The sequence below is a fragment of the Columba livia genome, chromosome 1 (assembly GCF_036013475.1).
Source record: "Columba livia isolate bColLiv1 breed racing homer chromosome 1, bColLiv1.pat.W.v2, whole genome shotgun sequence".
Lineage (NCBI taxonomy): Eukaryota > Metazoa > Chordata > Aves > Columbiformes > Columbidae > Columba > Columba livia.
In genome coordinates this window covers 143286674-143299605 of record NC_088602.1, presented here as the reverse complement: position 1 = coordinate 143299605, position 12932 = coordinate 143286674, and the positions used below count along the sequence as shown (strand labels likewise).

At 41.6% G+C, this 12932-nt stretch overlaps 1 protein-coding gene across 3 annotated transcripts in view; it reads left to right on the top strand.

Moving 5' to 3' along the window:
* The window catches only part of LOC102097047 (potassium voltage-gated channel subfamily A member 5), a 31477-nt gene that overhangs the window by 15451 nt on the left and 3094 nt on the right, over positions 1-12932 (top strand). The window contains exon 2 of one of the 3 annotated variants that reach the window (XM_065034346.1): positions 12804-12932. The exons of 1 other annotated variant lie outside the window; for it this stretch is intronic. The gene's annotated coding sequence lies outside the window, so the exon portion shown is untranslated. One more of the 3 variants, XM_065034338.1, reaches the window with a different exon arrangement.

Below are 12932 nucleotides of genomic sequence, written 5' to 3'. Positions count from 1 at the left end.
ATGAATTCCACCAGGCTGTGACTCCTTCAGGCAATATTCAATTCCTCTTTCTGACCAGACAAAAACCAGACAATTAGCATCTTTCCCAAAGGGAGGAACAAATACAACAAAATATCTTGGCAAAAAATGGATTTTGCAAGGTTTAACTGTGAGGGTAACAAAACAAAGTGGTTCAGACAAATCTCTTGCCTGATCCATGGCTGTTCCTTCCAGTTTGGTGCTGACGTGACTGAGACAAAATAGGGTAGAGCTGATCTGATTTGCAGTGAATCAAGCCTGCAGCTTTCCATTTCACAGCGAGATTGTGGAATTTGGAGGCTAAGTGCAGCTGATTAATGGTGCTATGAATGTCAATAATTTTTATAGGCTTTGTAGTATGCGCATTTTAACTGCCTCATCAGAGCAAATGTCTTGTTAACAGATAGAAGGCTTTCATACAGTGCAGGTCAAGTACTGCTCTTCCTTGAAGAGAAGCAGACCATGCTAAGTGAACAGGGAGTTAAACCAGTGCAGGACATTGTACAGGGGTTAAACCAGTGCAGGACATGCTCTACGAGTGCAATATCTGTGCTCGTTGGGAACAGATTGGCCATGTCTATATCCAGGGCTACAGCCAGCTCCTGCTGAGTTGCTGGCTCTGTTGAATTTGGATCTCAGTAGGAGCCTGGAGCCAGGAGCTGGTGCTTTTCACTGAGGCAAAACAGTGCTCAGTGAGTGGCAGGGCCTTGCAGCTCCAGCTGAGCTCAGTGCTGAGCCCAGTATGCCTCTGGGAGAAGTAGAATCTGCTGAATTGCCCCATGGGTCAGTGCTCAATAGGAGCAGCAGCTCTCCCTGTGCTTCAATAGGCATATTGCATGCAGCTGTCCCTCTGTGGTCCCCTGATGAATGGCAAAATGCTTGATTACAGCATGGTCTTGCATGCCATCATTCTCTCAACACTATCTCTCTTTTGCAGAATCAGCAGTCTCTCATAGAATCATTATAATGGAATCATTTTGGTTGGAAAAGACTTTTAAGATCATTGAGTCCAATGGTTAACCTAGCACTGCCAAATCCACCACTAAACCGTGTCCATAAGAACCTCATCTACATATCTTTTAAACATCTCTAGGGATGATGACTCAACCACTTCCCTGGGCAGCCTCTTCCAGTGCCTGACAACCCTTTTAGTGAAGAAATTTTTCCTGATATCCAATCTAAACCTTCTCACTTCTCATCATCACCTCTCTTCTGTTTTCCTTACTCTCATGTGTTGACAAGGCCAAGTGGATGGGGCTGTGCCTGGTGCTGGATACACCAACCCATGTGCTATGAAGTGCATATTCTGGCCTTGGCTGGGCTCCCTAGACTGGTTTATTTTCTGAATGGCTCCCTACACAGGGACACTGTGGCTTAGTGGTGGTCTTAGCACGAGGTTTACATACAGTTGTTTTCACACATCATTTGCTGGTGGGATTGTAACTGCTGCGTGGAGCACCACAGAAATAGATTATACCAGCTTACAGAAAACAGTATGTTGAACTCAACTGGATTCACTCTGATTCATCTGGAGGAGGGTTTTGTGGTTTCCAAAGGAAACAAAGGTTTTTTAGTCGCTCTTTTGTTTATCAGTAACTTTTGCTTGTTGGCTGTTTTCAAGCAAATTTGGCAAAAGGACATGAGCCTTCAAGAAAATATTTTTTTTACAGCTTCTGTAAAGGTAGCTGACTGCATGGGAGAAGGAAAGAACTGAATTAATACTACTTCTCTTAGGGAAAACTGTGGCATGAGGTCTCCTAAATTGTTTATCAAAACAGGAAAGAGATGGTGAATGAAATGCACCATCAACCAGGGTATGTTCACAGATGACTTCTCTGAAGTGTAGCAAAAATTGATTAGATGGGATTTACAGAATAACAGTGAGAAACAGTGTTGTGCTTAGAAATAAGGTGAATAGTGGCTTGCATATTGAGACAGTTCCTTCCTTCTAGCAGTACTTTCAGAACATTTTTCAGGCTTCTAACTTGTTCTAAAGTCTGTAGTAATTGGAGAGCGGGGCAGGGAGAGAGACCCCTCTTGATTTCAGAGACTTTGAGGTCAGGTTTGTCATGGTCCATCTCATGCCATCCTGGTGTTTTACAAGTTGAGGAAACAAAATCTTGAAATTAAAGCTCATGCCCTTTCCCGCTGCATTGCAGTGGTGAGCTTGGAGGAGCAGGAGGAAGGGATGGAAGAGTTTACAAGAAGACTGAACCTTTACTTTCAGACTTTAAGTAGTCTGAGTTTAAGTAGATTGTCTTGCATGCCCCTTAGCATCCCTGCACAGCAGCTATACTAGCTGCAGCTCCTTTGCTTCTCTGGAGCTGAGTAATAGCTCATTCTATTCACTTTTCTAAGCATAAAGCACTCTGCAAAGAGTTGGTTGATTCTTTGCTACTCACTAACCAACTATCTGTGCCTATAATACTCACCAGTGGCATTTGCTATAGGACTTTCTGGCCTGATTTGAGAATGGGCAGGAAGAAAAGCAAAGCAAAGCACGTTACTATGCTGTGTTTAAGACCCGACCTGAAAAACATAACTGAGCTCTAAACAACTTTCCCAGGATCACACAGTGCTGGGGTGCAGAAGAGACGGCACATTTCCTGATGGGGAGGCTAGTACTTTAATTATAAGGACATGCAGTCACACTTTTTGCCCACATTTTGCAGTCAAGCTAAAACGAAGCTGTAAGGTACAACTAGCCAAAATAGCCATCAGTTTACTGCTCTCTAGTGAGATAGCTATTACCTGCACTTTTCTGTGTTATCTGCAAACATGTTTGTTGCTCTGATCACTAGTCTTCACCCTTCTGGTCTAGCCAATGCAATCTGTTTTATTTAGATTCTTATACTGTGTTCATTACTGATGCTGTGGATGAGGCCCTTCAAATGATGCCATAAGAAATGTGGCTAACAGTCCTTGTGTGTTGGTTCTCTCAGCCTCTCCTCATGACAGCTGTAAGCAGTGAAGCAGCTGTGATTTTCTTGTTTGTTTGTGTTTGTTTTTGTTTTATTTTGTTTGTGTTTTTGTTGTTGATGTTTGTTTGTGTTTGTTTGCTTGTTTGTTTTAATATAGATACATATGTACCAGCAATTACTGATTTCTGAGAAGAAAGTACACCTTGGAGTTTGTTCTTTATCATCCAGATTTTGGCTCTTTCCTGAAGGAAGTGTTATTTCCTGGTCCCTTACGGTAGGAAGTTTGGTTGTGCTTGAAGAAGAAATTCACTTGCTGTTACTATCAACTTGGAGCTCTTAGCTGATTTTTTTAATACCTTGAGGCAAGGTTCTTTTTCCTCAGGGTTGAATTCTAGGGGCAGTTCTGTCAAGGATCTGAATGCAGAAGTTGAATGCACCATTAGTAAGTTTGCTGATGAGACCAATCTGGGAGGTGCTGTTGACTCTCTTGAGGGACAAGAGGCCTTGCAGAGGAATCCAGATAGATTGGAGCCTTGGGAAATGATCAGTGGGATTGAATGTAACAAGTCAAAATGCTGGATTCTGCACATGGGACAGAATAATGCCAGACACAAGTATAAATTGGGAGAGGAACAGCTGGAGAGGAGCCTTGAAGAAAGGCACCTGAGGGTGCTGGTCAACAGCATGCTCAATATGAGTCAGTGGTATGTGCCCTGGCAGCCAAGAGGGCAAACAGCACCCTGGGGTGCATCAAGCACAGCATAACCAGCCTGTCAAAAGAGGCGATTATCCTGCTGTATTCAGTGTTGATGTGGCCTCACCTTGACCACTGCGTGCAGTTCTGGGCCCCACCATTCAAAAGAGATGCAAAGGTCTTTGAATGCATCCAGAAGAGGGCAACAAAGCTGGTGGAAGGGCTAGAAATCATGTCCTATGAGGAGTGGACAAGGACTCCGGTTTGTCTAGATTGGAGAAAATGGGGCTGAAGGGTGACCTCATGACTCTCTACGGCTTCCAGAGGAGGGATGTGGAAAGGGGAGGTGCTGAGCTCTTCTTCTCGGTATCCAGTGACAGGACATGTGGGAATGATTCAAAGCTGTGCCAAGTGAGGTTCAGACTTGAAATTAGGAAACATTTCTTTACTGAGAGGGAGACTGGCTAAAGGGGTGGTCAATGCCCCCAGCCTGTCAGTGTTTAAGAGGCATTTGGACAATGCCCTTAACAAAACGCTTTAGCTTTCAGTCAGCTCTGAAAGGCTCAGGCACAGAATCACAGAATCACAGAATCACAGAATCACAGAATCACAGAATCACAGAATCACAGAATGTTAGGGATTAGAAGGGACCTTGAAAAATCATCTAGTCCAATCCCCCTGCCGGAGCAGGAACACATAGATGAGGTTACACAGGAATGTGTCCAGGTGGGTTTTGAATGTCTCTAAAGAAGGAGACTCCACAACCTCCCTGGGCAGCCTGTTATAGTGCTCCGTCACACTCACTGTGAAGAAGTTTCTTCTCACATTTAAGTGGAACCTCCTGTGTTCCAGTTTGTACCCATTGCCCCTTGTCTTATCATTGGTTGTCACCAAGGCAGTTGGACCAGATGATCACTGGTAGGTCCTTTCCAACCGAAAGTGTTATATTTTCTGTTTTTCTACTCTATTTTCTAAAGTTATGGATCATCCAGGAGGCAGGGCAGTTAAACTTGATTGGTTCACATACAGACTAATCCGTGTAGGGATTAGAAGGCATTTTACCTGCTGCCATTGTTAAGAAAGACTGCAGCATTTTGACATCAGTATAATGATGGATTTCTCATGAAATCTGTTCAAAAACACTGGGAGATGCTCACCAGATCAGACACTAGGTTTATTTCTAAGTTTACACCAGGTGAAAAACATAGTATCTCTAACAAGCCAAAGGTGAACAGGAAGACCCCCACATTTGAAATCTGATTTTTATATTAATCTTATGGCACTATGAAGTCTGACTCATGATTGTTGAATACTCAGTCTATCCTGCTCTGTCAAAAGGCAGCCTTATTTTGAATGGTAAGAAATGCTGTAGAAGAGCTGCAGAAGGTGGGCGGAGGTCCAAACATCCTGGCCTTGTAGCTAGTGAGAACTTCCATGTTCTAGACAAATCTTCAGTATAAGCCTTGTGCATTATTTGGTTTCCCTTCACATTCTTTTACTGCTGCAAACTAAATGTAACAGTCTGCTGCAAAACAAATAGAACATAATAATCTGCCATTTTCTCTTGGCCATTTTGAAATAGTTTGCTAGAACAGCCAAAGAATGGCATGCATGCAGTTTGCAAAATCATTTTGCATGAAGAGATTTCAAAAAGCTTCCTCAAAAGCTACCCACAAGTTATTAACTCACATTTGGGGACCATCTGCCTGGTGGCTTTTCAAAATAATGCTATAAGCACACAGGCTAAAAGCAAGGAATATCTTACAAAAGCGTATTTTCCAGAAAGAAAAAGGCAAATCCCCAAATAGTTGAGCCTTACAATTTTTTATAACCCATAGGTGATAAATCGTAAGGTATTTGAGAACAGAAGTGTTATCTGGGGCATTGACACAGTATATGTATGTTCTGAGAATCCTCTTGCAGTTTCCGTTGCAGAATTTTGATGTATTTTGGTGCAGCTGCATTTGTTTGAGGAAAATGCATTGTATGTAACAGGGATATTCCTATGGCTCTTCAGGCTTTACAATCAGGAATTTACAGCAATTTTCTTGGTGTAGAGAAAGACCAGAGTTGAAGATAGGATGTTTCTAAAGCTGTAAGGCTTCGTCTTCATGGGAACACTTCAGAAGCCTAGCCTGAATCAAAACAAACAAACAAACATACAAACAAACAAAACCAACAAAACCCACTAGATCTGAAGTGTGATGACTTGAAATGGAACATAGCCCTCTGTAAAGAATCATGTTTTGAATAAAGTAGGCCAGACTTAAGTGTAACTTAATTCATTTCAGAATACTAAACCAGATTTGATCTTTATTATTTTAAATGAGAATGAATGTGCAGGGACTAACTGCAATAAAGACGTTTTTTCCATAGGTAGATAATCCCCATTTTAAAATCTCATCTGGGAAGTCAGGAAATACACTGAAAGTCTTTGGAAATCAGACATGCCATCTCTACAATTTTCTATACACAATGAGCACAATTCAACAAGATGCTGAGCAATATTTTTTTAGGTGCTAAATTCCTTTTGTCATCAGAGGGTGTTGGAAGGCAATTGTTCATCACCCATGATGAAGTACAAATAGCATGGAGAATGACCTGTGCTGCTCAATATGCAGATATATCATAGCTCGTATCAAATTTTGTGGGTATTGAATGAAGAGTAACTTAATCTTATAAGGTATGAAAAAACTTTACCATTTTTAGCTGCAAAACACGCTGATGACTGGAACTTGGGCTGGAGAGATGCCTGCTCCACCCTTATTTGATTCAAGTTGTGTTTGGACTCTGAAGGCCTTTTCTTCCACTGTAGAATTGAATGGAAAAATTGCAACTGGCTTCAGCAGATGTAGGATCGAATAGAACTGCTGCTGCTTTCAGTAAACTTTCCCACTGCTGGCTGGAAGGAGTAGCATTCGGTCTGGGCTGTGTTCTGAACTAGTGAAAAAATCACAGACAACACACTTTGAAAAAGGGTGGGAATGAGGTAATTATTATTCACGCTCAGATCTGAGCCTAAATTATGATTCGGTCTGTTTCTGTGCTCTCTAGAAAGGTATCACGTGGCGTCATATAAGGCTGGGTGTCATTGTCAGTAAGTAATGCTTAACTTGGAAAAAACTGAGCTGCAGAAGGTCGAAGGAATTTGAGGCAAATGAGACTTTTGGACTTTCCTTAAGAAAACTTATCTGAGGGGCTGTAAGTAATGAACTGATATTTAAAGGCCTGATGTAGCATCAGAACATGCCACACTAGTACAAAGTATTTGAAAAGAGATCTGGAATAGCAGTCTATTCCATGTTTTTATTTTTTGTAGTTTATAATTCTGGATGATCTGGATATTCCTATAAGTGTCCTTTTGTGTTGATCTAGTTGTTTCTGCAAATTTTAGGAGGCCAAGCTAGGCTATTGAGCACTTTAAATTAAGAGGAACTGATTATTATGATGATTAAGGACTCCTTTGGACACTGTGTGACCTAGCTTTTCTGAGCGCAATAATCCTATTTCTGAGATGTTCAAGTGTTGCAGTGAGAGTAAAACTGTGTGTCTTGTGTGTGTGGGACTCTGCTGAAACATGTTTTAATCTTTTGCTCTTTTTTGATTGTGAATGGCCTGGGTCTTTGTACAACTACCACAGCTGTTAGCGAGGCTGCCTTATCAATCTGTCCCACTAGTTTTTACAGCCTCTGTGAAGCTCAGAGAGACAACACTTCCTACGGGCTCTAGCAACACCTGTTGAAGTTATATGCTGTCAGATTCAACATCGCCTTGCCAGCCTGAATTTCCCTTTGTAGACAGGCAGCTGGTAGATGCAGAACCAGGATCCTGACCTGATACCACATTATGTTAAGGGAGTTTAGGACCATTTCAGAGAACCCTGTGTTTTCCTGATGGGAATGTGCTCCTGGTATACATTCCTAGTTCACAAAGTCTGCCCTCACAGAACCTGTGTAGAAGCGGGAACAGAGGAAAAGTGATGCCTCAGAATGATTGCTCTCATATCACTGAACATATCAGGGTGGATCTAATTAAACTGCATGCATGGAAATGAAAGAGCTAATCTAACCCTGACCATGGCAGTCAAAGTGTGCAGCTTAGGCAATTGCCAGTGTCTGTCTTAAAAACAATAGTTCCATTCCCGAGGCAGTTGAAGATACTTGATGTTATGCCACTGACTTCACGGGGGTCAGAACTGAGCTCAGTTTTCTATTTTAGGCAGAGCACAGTTCAAGGAGGGGATACCGATCTCTGTCAATAACTTAAAACTGAGTTGTCACAGCATCAACTACATTCTTAGGAAAGTTTGTTAGACTTTTCAATATCAATACTGGGTTTCAGAGGTATATTTGCTGAGTTACTCTTTTGATAAAACTCTTTAATAAGCAAGTCCATTTGCTCTCCATCTGGTGCTGATCTCACTTAAAATGCAGTGAGATTGGCAAGTAATTCATTCAGAAGTACAAAATTTGCATAAATCAGTTAATACTGGGAAGGCCAAATCTTACCTTTAGTTTCTTAACAAAACAAATTATGATCCTTTCCTCTTAGGACAGAAACTCTTTGTAAGATAGAGAAATATCTCACACGCCTGGTGCTGAAATATCAAGTAGTGATGTTTGTTTTTTGCAGATTCCTTTCCTGTTAATTCTTGTTCCAAATATAGTACAGTCTTGAAACTGGTTATGCTTGATGTTCAAGGCAAAATTATTGCACTTTAAAGATTCAGTTTTATCTTTAAGACTTTAATCTTGCATCAGTAACTTTTAAGTGCTTTCGAGTGATGCACCAAGCAAGGAACTAACATCCTTCTTCGTTGTTTTCAGTGTCAGATATCATGTATATCCAATGGCGGGCCTCTATTTGCCATGAAGATGCAGTTACAGGGGATGCAATCTACAGATACTAAGCTGTGTGATCAATGCTATCTGTAAATTATAGTGATTACATATATTTTAGAATTTAGTTTACCTTTTAGGTCCCAACTCCTTTTTCTGATTCACTAAAGGAAAATCTTGGTAGTTTTATTTTTTTCTAGAATTTAAAAATGTTGTTTAAAGTGAGTTTGGAAAATCCACTAGCAGATAAGGGTGAAACTTCCCAGGGACAAGATTAAAATGGGATGAGTTCAGAAGAAAAAATTACTTGTGTGGCTTTATGACTTAACAGTGATAAAAGACATTTTTTCAGGTAAGGGTGTGAATATCCAAACTAGAAGGCTGTATTGACACACACCAACAGTCAGAGAATCAGAGCTTCACTGACCTTCTCATTGAATGATCAGGAAGGGGAATGGGGTTGGTCTTGATGTCTCAGGCTATCAGAGATGAGTGAAACCTCCTGAAGGCTTGAAGCAGTGAGAAAAAAATGTGGGCTGCTCTATTTAACAGGCAGCTGACCAAAGTCTTGTACACTTCACATTATTGTTCACTGTGTACTGTATTCCCCACCCAATAATTTCTGTTTCCCTTTCTCTATAAACTCCAACTATTTGATTTTTTGTGTGAGATGAAAAGATGATAGCACACTTCATAGCGTGAGAGTCTCAGGTCTATAAACAACATTAGATTCTCAGGTTCAAGTTCTTAATCAGAATGCTGCCAACCTGGGGTTTGAAATGGCCCTTTAAAGTTCCAAGTGGATATCTGCTAAAGGGTTAGGTTTCTACTGTTGCACTTTTTTTTTTTCCTTACAAGCAATCCCATCCAGCACCTAACATGTATCAAAGAATAGTGTAGGCCAAGCTGCCTTTGGTCTCCTGGCTGCTGCATCTGGGAATATGGCAAGACACAGGAATCCTCCCTTTTAATTTCTCTTTTGTGATCTTCTGCAGTATGTTTGATAGTGTTCAGTGATATCTTGTGAGGTCACATTAAATGAGACCATTCTTTGCATTGTTTCAGTTAGCAACATGCCTGGGCTGGTCCAGAGAAAAATTATACAATTACCATCCAGGATATGTGATCTTTCAGCCTACAGTACCCTTGTGGCCCATGAGACATGTACAAGCAGCTATCAAAAAGAGATGTTTCAAGACCAACCTGCTTGAGCTTGTAGGAACTGTGATTCATTGTCTGCTAGAGGTAGTAAAGAACCTCTCTCCCATCGGACTGAGAAAGCCTTTCTCAGAGAATTCTGAATTGAAACAGGCATGTTTCCATGAAAAATGTCACTTCTGAGGACCAAATATCCTCCAAAGAAAATGTGTCACATTGGTGAAGGGTTTAGAGGGGAAGCTGTATGAGGAGCAGCTGAAGTCACTTGGTTTGTTCAGCCTGGAGAAGAGGAGACTGAGGGGGGACCTCATCATGGCTACAGCTTCCTCACAAGGGGAGGAGGAGAGGCAGGTGCTGATCTCTTCTCTTTGGCAACCAATGGCAGAACCCAAGTGAATGACAGGAAGATGTGCTGGGGAAGGTTTAGGTTGGACATTAGGAAAAGTTTCTTCACCCAGAGGGTGGTGAAGCACTGCAACAGGCTCCCCTTGGAGGTGTCATGGCCTCAAGCCTGACAGTGTTCAAGAAGCAACTGGACAACACCCTCAGACACATGGTGTGAATCTTGGGGTTGTCCTATGAAGGGACAAGAGTTGGACTCAATGATCCTTGTGGGTCCCTTCCAACTCAGAACGTTTTATTATTTGCTCTGTTCCATATACCAGTTGACTACAAGTGAGCACAATTAACTGCATCTTCCTTTCCTTGTGTTTGGAGAACACAAGTGGGAGGAAGTAGGAGACAAGGAAGGAAGTGCAGAGACCCAACACCAATCTCATGTGAATTTTTCAGGTGGTTTCCTGGCTATTCTGAGCACTTGCTTTCCTGGCCTTTTGTGCCTCTCGGATGATAAGACAAAGCTGAGAAGTAAGATATTGTAAAAGTTCCACTGAATTTGTACAGTCAGCTTGGAACAGCTGCAGACAAATACAAATTCAGGACAAGAGACAACAGCTCAGGACAAACATTACTACATTACTCTAAAAGACTGCTAATATGAGTCTGACAAGCAAAAACTTGTTGTTTAAGTCAGTAGTACCAAGGAGCAAGAAAGCTCACAGCTGCTCACAGCAGGACACTGCTGCTTTAACAAGATTTTCTCTGGCTGCTCCAATTCCCTTTAGCTTTAGCTTTTTTTTTTTTATTTTTTCTTTATTTTTTTGGTAATCATCTTTCAAACTACAGCAGCATTTGTTGTCCTGAGGTGCTGACTCTGGTGGAAGAGATTCTAGTGGAAGCTTCTACTGCAGTTTGCACAGGCCTCATTTCAGGTCACTAATCACATCTTTCTCAGGCTCTCCTCAGGCTCTTGCATTGCTTGTCCTCTAGCTGGATGAATTGTCTGAGAGAAATGACGTGACTGGTGTGTTGAGGTCACATTTCTAGATTGAGGGTGGACTGGGGGAAGATTCTGCCCTTTGGATTCAGGGAAGACATGACATTTGAATGTGGTGTGGATATGCAAGCCTTCACTCTTCCTTCTCTCTTGTGCACATCTGCTGCCCTCCAGGCAGCCAGTTATGTTGGGAATGAACAAGAAGAAAAAGCAGACGATGTGATGGGTGACTTGAGCTGGCATCTGGATGCTGAGCAGCAAAGTTTCACTATTGTACTAGGCCTCTTCACCAACAAAAGACTCATGCACTATTCTCGGAGTCACCAAGAGAAATCCACATGAAGGACTTGAGCTGAGGTGACAGGATAGAGAGTTTGCCACAAGACAAATTTGGAGAACAAAACAGTCACAGAAATAAAACATGCTTTATATTTCCAGTGTTACCTGTATAACCAGATTTGATAGAACAGAAAAGCAGGAGGCCAGGGGATTTAAAACATGAGATGAAGGGCTAGTTGAGATCCTTTGGTGCACTTTTCTGTGAAAACTGGATTAACACAATGGAGCATGAATGATCCTTCTGCTGACCTTGCTCTAGAACCAAGATGACTCCTACCTACCTTCTCAGAGAAAAGGCAGATTACTTTGGGTAGATACACACTATGGTCCCTGGAGAGCTCATTGCTCCACTACCTGTGTAAGAGGAATCTTGCTACTGAGTGGAATTCTCATCCCTGAGTTAGGATGTTATTCCCTTTCTGCCACATAAATGCCTTTCTTTTTTGGCAAGATGTAGATATTCTTTGGACAAGACTTCTTTGACTTCTTCCAATGAAGTTCATTTTTTGAAGTGACAGGGCAAAAAAGGAGAAAACATGACCTTCTAGCCTGACATTTACTAGTTATTTCCTGGTAAGAATATTTTTTTAAGTATGATATGGTGTCCAATTGCTGATTCAAATGGTATTGAAGCACTCTCTCTAGCCTAGGGAATATTTGCTTGTTCATATAAAGACTGAACCCTCTGTGATCTTGTCTACTGCCTGGTTAGAAAATGCGCTCAGGAAGACGGAGATAAAAGTTCAGAAACAGGCAGACAAAGGAAGGAATTTAGATTCTTGAGCAAGTGCTCTTAAAATTAAACTAGGAGGTAAAAGAAAATAATTATGCTTCCTTCAATCACCCCTATTTCTGGGTTGTAGTAGAGTTTAGGTTCCTCACCAGTGAACTCCATGCTACTTTTGGATTTAAACAGAGGCCAGAGTGCAGGCACTTGGGAAACGGAGTCCACTGAGTCCAGGATTATACAGCAGCAGACTGAACTGTGATTTTGATGTTCTACATTTTGGATCATAGCAGCTATGCATGCAGTTAGTAAGAATTTAAGCATTTAAATTCCTCTTGTATATCTGGCCTTTTCATCCCATATCAGGTAACCTTGGTTTGGCTTCATGGAGCAGAGATTCTTGATGGTTTGTCTAGTGTAGCATTGAAGATGATATCCCCGAGGTGATAAAGTTAATGAAGACATGTGTAAGGAACAGCTCTTTTACTGATGCTGAATTTCATTAGCCTGTCTCACAAGAGCCCTTTATCACCTCGCAGAATAAGTCCTGTAATTTTTCTAATGGCTGGTGCAGTGTCAGCTTTCCACGTGACTATCTGTAACTTGAAGCACTTTCACCACTTTATAATCCAGCTATGTCACCAAGGCTGTAAAAACAGGAAGAACTGCAACCCTCAGAAACATTGAGGACAGTTTGCTAAAGCGGCTACAGTAGTCAGAGCAGTTGTGCGATAAATCAGTAAGTGATGTTGTCTCTCTTTGTTTTTAAAAGTGACCTGGAGCTCATGCAGTAGCACTATTCTCCAGATGGCTTTCCACAACATCATCTTCCGTAACACACCAGTGAGCCACGAGACTGAGACAGAAATTCCTGTGTGGGGAGGGTGTGAGTCATGAGATG